General features: G+C 58.7%; 1 long non-coding RNA gene across 1 annotated transcript; it reads left to right on the forward strand.

Moving 5' to 3' along the window:
- The first annotated feature begins 2,510 nt into the window (after positions 1–2,510).
- LOC117090570 lies at positions 2,511–5,357 on the forward strand. Its single transcript, XR_004440058.1, has 2 exons — positions 2,511–2,547; positions 4,406–5,357. It is a non-coding gene; the product is annotated as an uncharacterized LOC117090570 (long non-coding RNA).
- Positions 5,358–5,661: the final 304 nt, after the last annotated feature.

Consider the following 5,661-nt stretch of genomic DNA (forward strand, 5'->3'; position numbering starts at 1 on the left):
GATGTGGGTGGCCCTCAGGGTGGGCACCTGGAGGGCTGAGGCACAGGTGTGGCAGGGCAGAGGCCTCCCACCTGGAGGCAGGGCCACCCATGCACATGCTTGGTTTCCCAGTGGTCTCACCGGGAATGATACTGACAGTGCCCCTGCCCGGGACAAACGCTTGGGGCCTGGACATGACTATGGCCCTACCCTTGCCTAGTGATCTCACCGGGAATGATATTGACTGTGCCCCTGCCCGGGACAAACGCTCGGGTCTGGACATGACAGTGGCTCTACCCTTTGCACCTGAGGATCTCAAGCAACCATGAGCGGGAAGTCCTGTCCCCATCTTCCAGATGAGGACACTGAGGCTCAAAGAAGCACAGGGACATGTCAAAGGACACACAGCATGTCAGTGGGAGGCCCAGGGCCAGGGCTCAGATCTGCATGCACCCCAAAACGGGCACGGCTTCTCCCTTCCTCTGAGCTCACGGTGTGGCTCAGCTCTGGGCACAGACAAATGTGGTGTTTTTAGCGCAGAGAGGAGTGCTGGCTCCCCCCAGTCAGACCCCCGGTGCCCCGGTGGGAGAGGCTGGTCTGAGGCTGCCAGGTGTAGCTGGATGGGCCTCCCATGAATCCTCAGCCCCCAACTTGGGTGTCTGAACCGTGCGTTATCCCAGAGCACAGAGCTCTGTGGAGGTGCAGGGGTAACTGGGGCGTGGGAAGCTCCAAGCACATGTTTGAGCTCTGAGGAGGGCGCTGGGCAAGGTGGGTGCTGCGGGAAGCCTGACCCCACCTGCCTGTGTGGTAGGACCGGGTCCTGCCCCTGTCAGTGACTACGGGCAACCGCAAGGTGAGCTGCAGCTGTGCAACAAGCCAGTGGCACTGCTGGCCATGCTGGAGGAGCCTCAGGAGGGCTTGGAATTTGCCCACATGGCCCTAGCTGTCAGCATCACTCTGGGTAAGTCCCCTGAGCGCCCGCCCTGCCAGGACCCTTTGCCAGAGCCGAGCCTCCATGTCTGCAGGGCAGGAGCTGAAACAGCTGCTGGATTTTCCCGGTCTCCTGTCCAGGCAGGCAGATCTGCCCAGCTGGCTTCCGTGTCTGGCCTTGGGGCACAGCCCGAGGTCTCTCACGTAGCGCAGAGCTCCCTGCCTGGCCGAGCTCTGCTTCCTCTGTCTCTTCCCGCTGCTGATCACAAGGGCCACCCAGTGTGCCCTCTGCCTTCCAGACATGCCAGGCATCTCGGTCCCTGTATGTGCCAGGCTGAGTGGCACAAGTGGCACAAGAGGCACATTCCCTTTGTCTTGTGCCCTTTCCACCCTCATCAACCACACAACTCTCTGGCTGATGAAATCCCAGTTCCCCTTCCAGCAGCCTGCCCCTTAAGGCCGGGCATCCCCTGGTGCTGTGCCAGGTCATCTGTCCTCCAGAGACAGGGAACCCTGGGCAGGCCGCATGCCACAGCGCCTTGTGCCCTGGGGTCCAGTACAGAGTAGGTGTGCAGCTGTATGGGAATGCATTGAATGCAGGCTCCACGGCACTCGCCCTGCAAAGGGGAGGACATCAGAGACAGCCTAGCTGGGTTTGTGCAACTGTGGGGGGACCTGGAGCTCAGGCACGCAGTGACACGCCAAGGTAAGGGGCTCTGATCGTGACACACCCAGGAGGAGTCGGATGTCACGTCTGTGGGTTGCATGGAGCTGGGGTGCCCGGGAGCACCTGGACTGCATGGGTTTTGGACTCCTGGTTAAAACCAGTGAGCAGGCCGGGTGCGGTGGCTCAAGCCTGTAATCCCAGCACTTTGGGAGGCCGAGACGGGTGGATCGCGAGGTCAGGAGATCGAGACCATCCTGGCTAACACAGCGAAACCCAGTCTCTACTAAAAAATAGAAAAAACTAGCCGGGCGAGTTGGCGGGCGCCTGTAGTCCCAGCTACTCGGGAGGCTGAGGCAGGAGAATGGCGTAAACCCGGGAGGCGGAGCTTGCAGTGAGCTGAGATCGGCCACTGCACTCCAGCCTGGGCGACTGCGAGACTCCGTCTCAAAAAAAAAAAAAAAAAAAAAAAAAAAAAAAAAAAAAAACCAGTGAGCAAAGGCAGGTGGCTATGTGTAGGCACAGAGCTGGGCCATCCAAGCCCGACTTTGCCAAAGCCTCACAGTAGACAGGGGCAGGCCTTATTCGTTCTGCTTTACAGATGGGAAAGTGAGTCTGGGAACCCGGAAGGGACTGGCCAGAGCTGCCCAGGTGACCGCAGGTGCCTGGAGGCAAGCAGGTGCTGCCCGGGCTCTGCATACCTGCTCCTGAGGGGCCTGTGCCTGACTGCCCCAGGGAGCCACGTCCTCACACCTGCAGCTTTGGCCTACACACCAGGGGACCGGATGAACGAGCACGTGGCCTACTACCAGCTGGCCGCCCTGCACCACCGGCTGGGCCATGGCAAGCTGGCGGAGCACTTCTACCTCAAGGCCCTGTAGCTCTGCAACTCACCCCTGGAGTTGGACGAGGAGACCCTCTACTCTGTGAAGGTGGACCTGGTGCTCAGTGACATCATCGTCTACAACCTGAAGGTTGGTGGGGAGGGACAGGGCTAAAGTGGGTGGGGGACGGGCAGGGCTCTGGGTGTTCCCGGCCCCCTTGGAGTGGGATCGCCACAGACCCCAGGGGCCTGGGTTCCAGCCTTCCTTAGGAATGGCCCAGTGGCTTCCCTGGAGCTCTGCACCCAGCTAGAGGAGCCGGCAAGGTTAGCAGATACAACCCAGCTCCCAAGCTGGCCAGGCCCCACCCTCAAGAACTCAGTCTCAACCAGGGAGGCTGACACATGAGCGGGCAATGGTAACTTCTGGGTAAAGAAGGGGGATTGTAATCAGGGGGACCCTCCTGGAGGAGGTGACACGAAACTGAGTCTTGACAGTCAAGTGTCAAGTTGCATTTAACAAAGAAAACAGGGTTGGGAGAAGGACATTTTGGAGGACGGCATCATCCTCACATTGAATCCACGTTGCAAGATCCAACCCAAATCCCGGCGCCTCCTCTAGGAAGCCTGCCCAGGGTGCCAGCCTGCACTGAGCAACTCCTTCCTGGAGTCCCAAGACACCTTGAATCTTCATATCACCAGGAAGGGTGGGGGGGACAGTGTCTTACCATCGGGTTCACAGACAGGGGAACCCCAGCTCACGGCAGGTGCAGTGGGCGGGGTCCCCAGCCAGCCAGGCTGAGACCTTGCTGGGTCAGGTCTGTCTCGAGGGGAGGTGCTGTGCTCCCTCTGCTCCCAGCCCTGGAGGGGTGGAGAGCTGGGACTAGCAGACTCAGACCTGGGGTGTCTCCACCCTCTGCCCAGCAGGAACCCGCCCCTCCTCCGCATCGCACCGGCACCGTGTCAGTACTCCTTATGGGCTGAGGGGCCAGGGCGCTCCAGTCCAGGGACCGAGATCTTGGGGGCCTTAGAACAACATGAGGAGCTGGGGCAGCCCTAAGACCCCACCCCGTATCCCTCACCACAGGCCCGGGCTGCCTGGGAGGCCCCCGCCCAGTGCTGGCGACACCTGGTGGTCAGAAGCGGTCCCTGTGGCCTCCCAAGTCCCAGCCAGACAGGGAGGTGCCAGGTGTCAGGCCCAGAGGGACGCTGCCCACCGCTCGGGGGCTTGCCTGGGACCCAGGGGACAGGCCTCCCAGAAGTGGGCCTTTATCTCTCTTGGTCAAGCCTGCCGCCCACTCTGCCTGCCCAGGAGGAAGGAAAGGGCCAAGTAGTACCTGAGAGGCCAAAGTCCATGGTTGGGGTCGAGGGGCAGAGGCCTCCTTCACCCCCTTCTCGTGGACAGCCTCTGGGCCTCATCGTCACCATGCTGTCAGCCCAGGCCAGCTTCCCACAGGGAGTCCCCCTCGGAATTCCCCAAGGACAGCTGTCTTTCCAAGGCCACACCCTCCTCCTTGTATAGGAGGCTCTGGACCCAGGGCCCAGAGGAGTGGGAGAGAAAGCTGGGCTGGATGGGGCCTGGAAGGCTGGCAGAGGCAGGGGTAAATGGGCATCCTTGTCGATTGCCTCTAAAATGGGGTCCCCTTTAGTCTACATGTGAGAGTGAGCCCTGGAATAGGGTGGATTAGGTGTGTCCTGGCTCAGCCTGCCACTCACTAGCTGCTGCACACACTACAGGCACATGAGGACATTACCCCAAATCTCCCAAAAGGTATACACCTATTGTGTGATATGGTTCCTAATATCCGGAGGTGCAGAGGATGGTATTCGTTGTCCTGTCGCAGGCTGTGTACACGCAACCTGTGAAATTGTTCCTAATATCCTGAACAAAAGAGACTGCTAATAATGGACACACATTGCAGGGGGGAGTAATTGGCTCTTACGATCCACATCGCAGGGGGTGAGGCACTCCCCACGATATGGGGAGTAATAGCAACCCCCTCTCCCCCCAGGCTATTACGATCCACATCGCAGGGCAGTTCAGGACACCAGCCCTGCCCCAACCTTGACCCAGACAGTGGGTATCATGGGACCACCTCAGGGTGGGTGGCAGGTCAGCTCGAAGGTATCCCTGCTGCCAAAGACCAACTGTTCCTGCTTGTTTGAATCTGGCCACAGGGTCTCTGTTGGTGAGACAGGTGACCATGAGGTAGACACCCTGAAATCTAGCACAACAGAGCTCAACGCCCCCATGAGAGGCACCATAGCACGCAGACTTTGCAGACATACTAGCGAAGGCCACAGCAGGTCCTGAGTGAAGAACAAGCTGACCAAGATCCTGGGATCCTGCCACACAGCCCTTAAACCAGGGACTGGAAACTGTTTCCCTAAAGAGCCAAGAGTCAGTATTTTCAGCTTTGCCAACTGATCTTTGTCTCAAGGACGCAACTCTGCCATGGCTGCACCACAGCAGCCTTCTGCAGGTGGCCTGTGAAGAGATGGGCATGACTGCACCCCATCAAACTTTACTTATGGACATGGAAACTTCTCAGTGTCATGAAGTGTTAGTTTTTTATTTGTTCAACCATTTGGAAATATAAAATCCATTCTTGATTCACGGGCCACAAGAGCAGGCAGGGACAGGCTGCCCGTGGCCGACCTCTGGAACGAGCTTAGAGAAGGAAACAACAGGCTGGGCCAGCGCAGCCTCCTCACAGCAGATTCGCTGCAGGAGGGTCCTTCTTAGCAACCACTTCTCATCCTTCATCTTGGCTTCAGATGCAGTTCAGGTGGAGAAAGAGAGAACAGAACTGGCCTCAGCAACAAGGAGGAAGGAGATGCAGGGTCAAGTAGCATGTGGATCCATCACACTCAACACTCACACCAAGCGGAGCACAGGCAGGACCAGCCCGGGGGCGCCAAAGTGGAGGCTCTCTGGGATGGGGGACCTCTGGATGGGCAAGATTCTCTACCTAAAACTCATATAGAAGGTCTACATGGCAGTAGTTACAGAAAACACACACTAAGAAAAAGGCCAAAATAAAAGTAGGACACCAAGCTTGGCCAACTGGGTCTCACAAGCCAGTAGGTAAGAAAGCCCAGGAGAGCCCAGCAGAGGAGCTGGGGGTGGGTTCCTGCCTGCAGGGGGCCTGGGATACCCCATTGCCACAGACGAGGACCCATGTTTTGGGGAGGAAGCTGTCAGAGTCACCAGTGAGCTGTTCAGAGCTGGAGCCACAGAGCAGGGGAGGAGCTCTGGCCACGTCCC

This window comes from Trachypithecus francoisi, unplaced genomic scaffold (assembly GCF_009764315.1).
Source record: "Trachypithecus francoisi isolate TF-2019V2 unplaced genomic scaffold, Tfra_2.0 Lachesis_group11, whole genome shotgun sequence".
In the NCBI taxonomy this organism is placed as follows: domain Eukaryota; kingdom Metazoa; phylum Chordata; class Mammalia; order Primates; family Cercopithecidae; genus Trachypithecus; species Trachypithecus francoisi.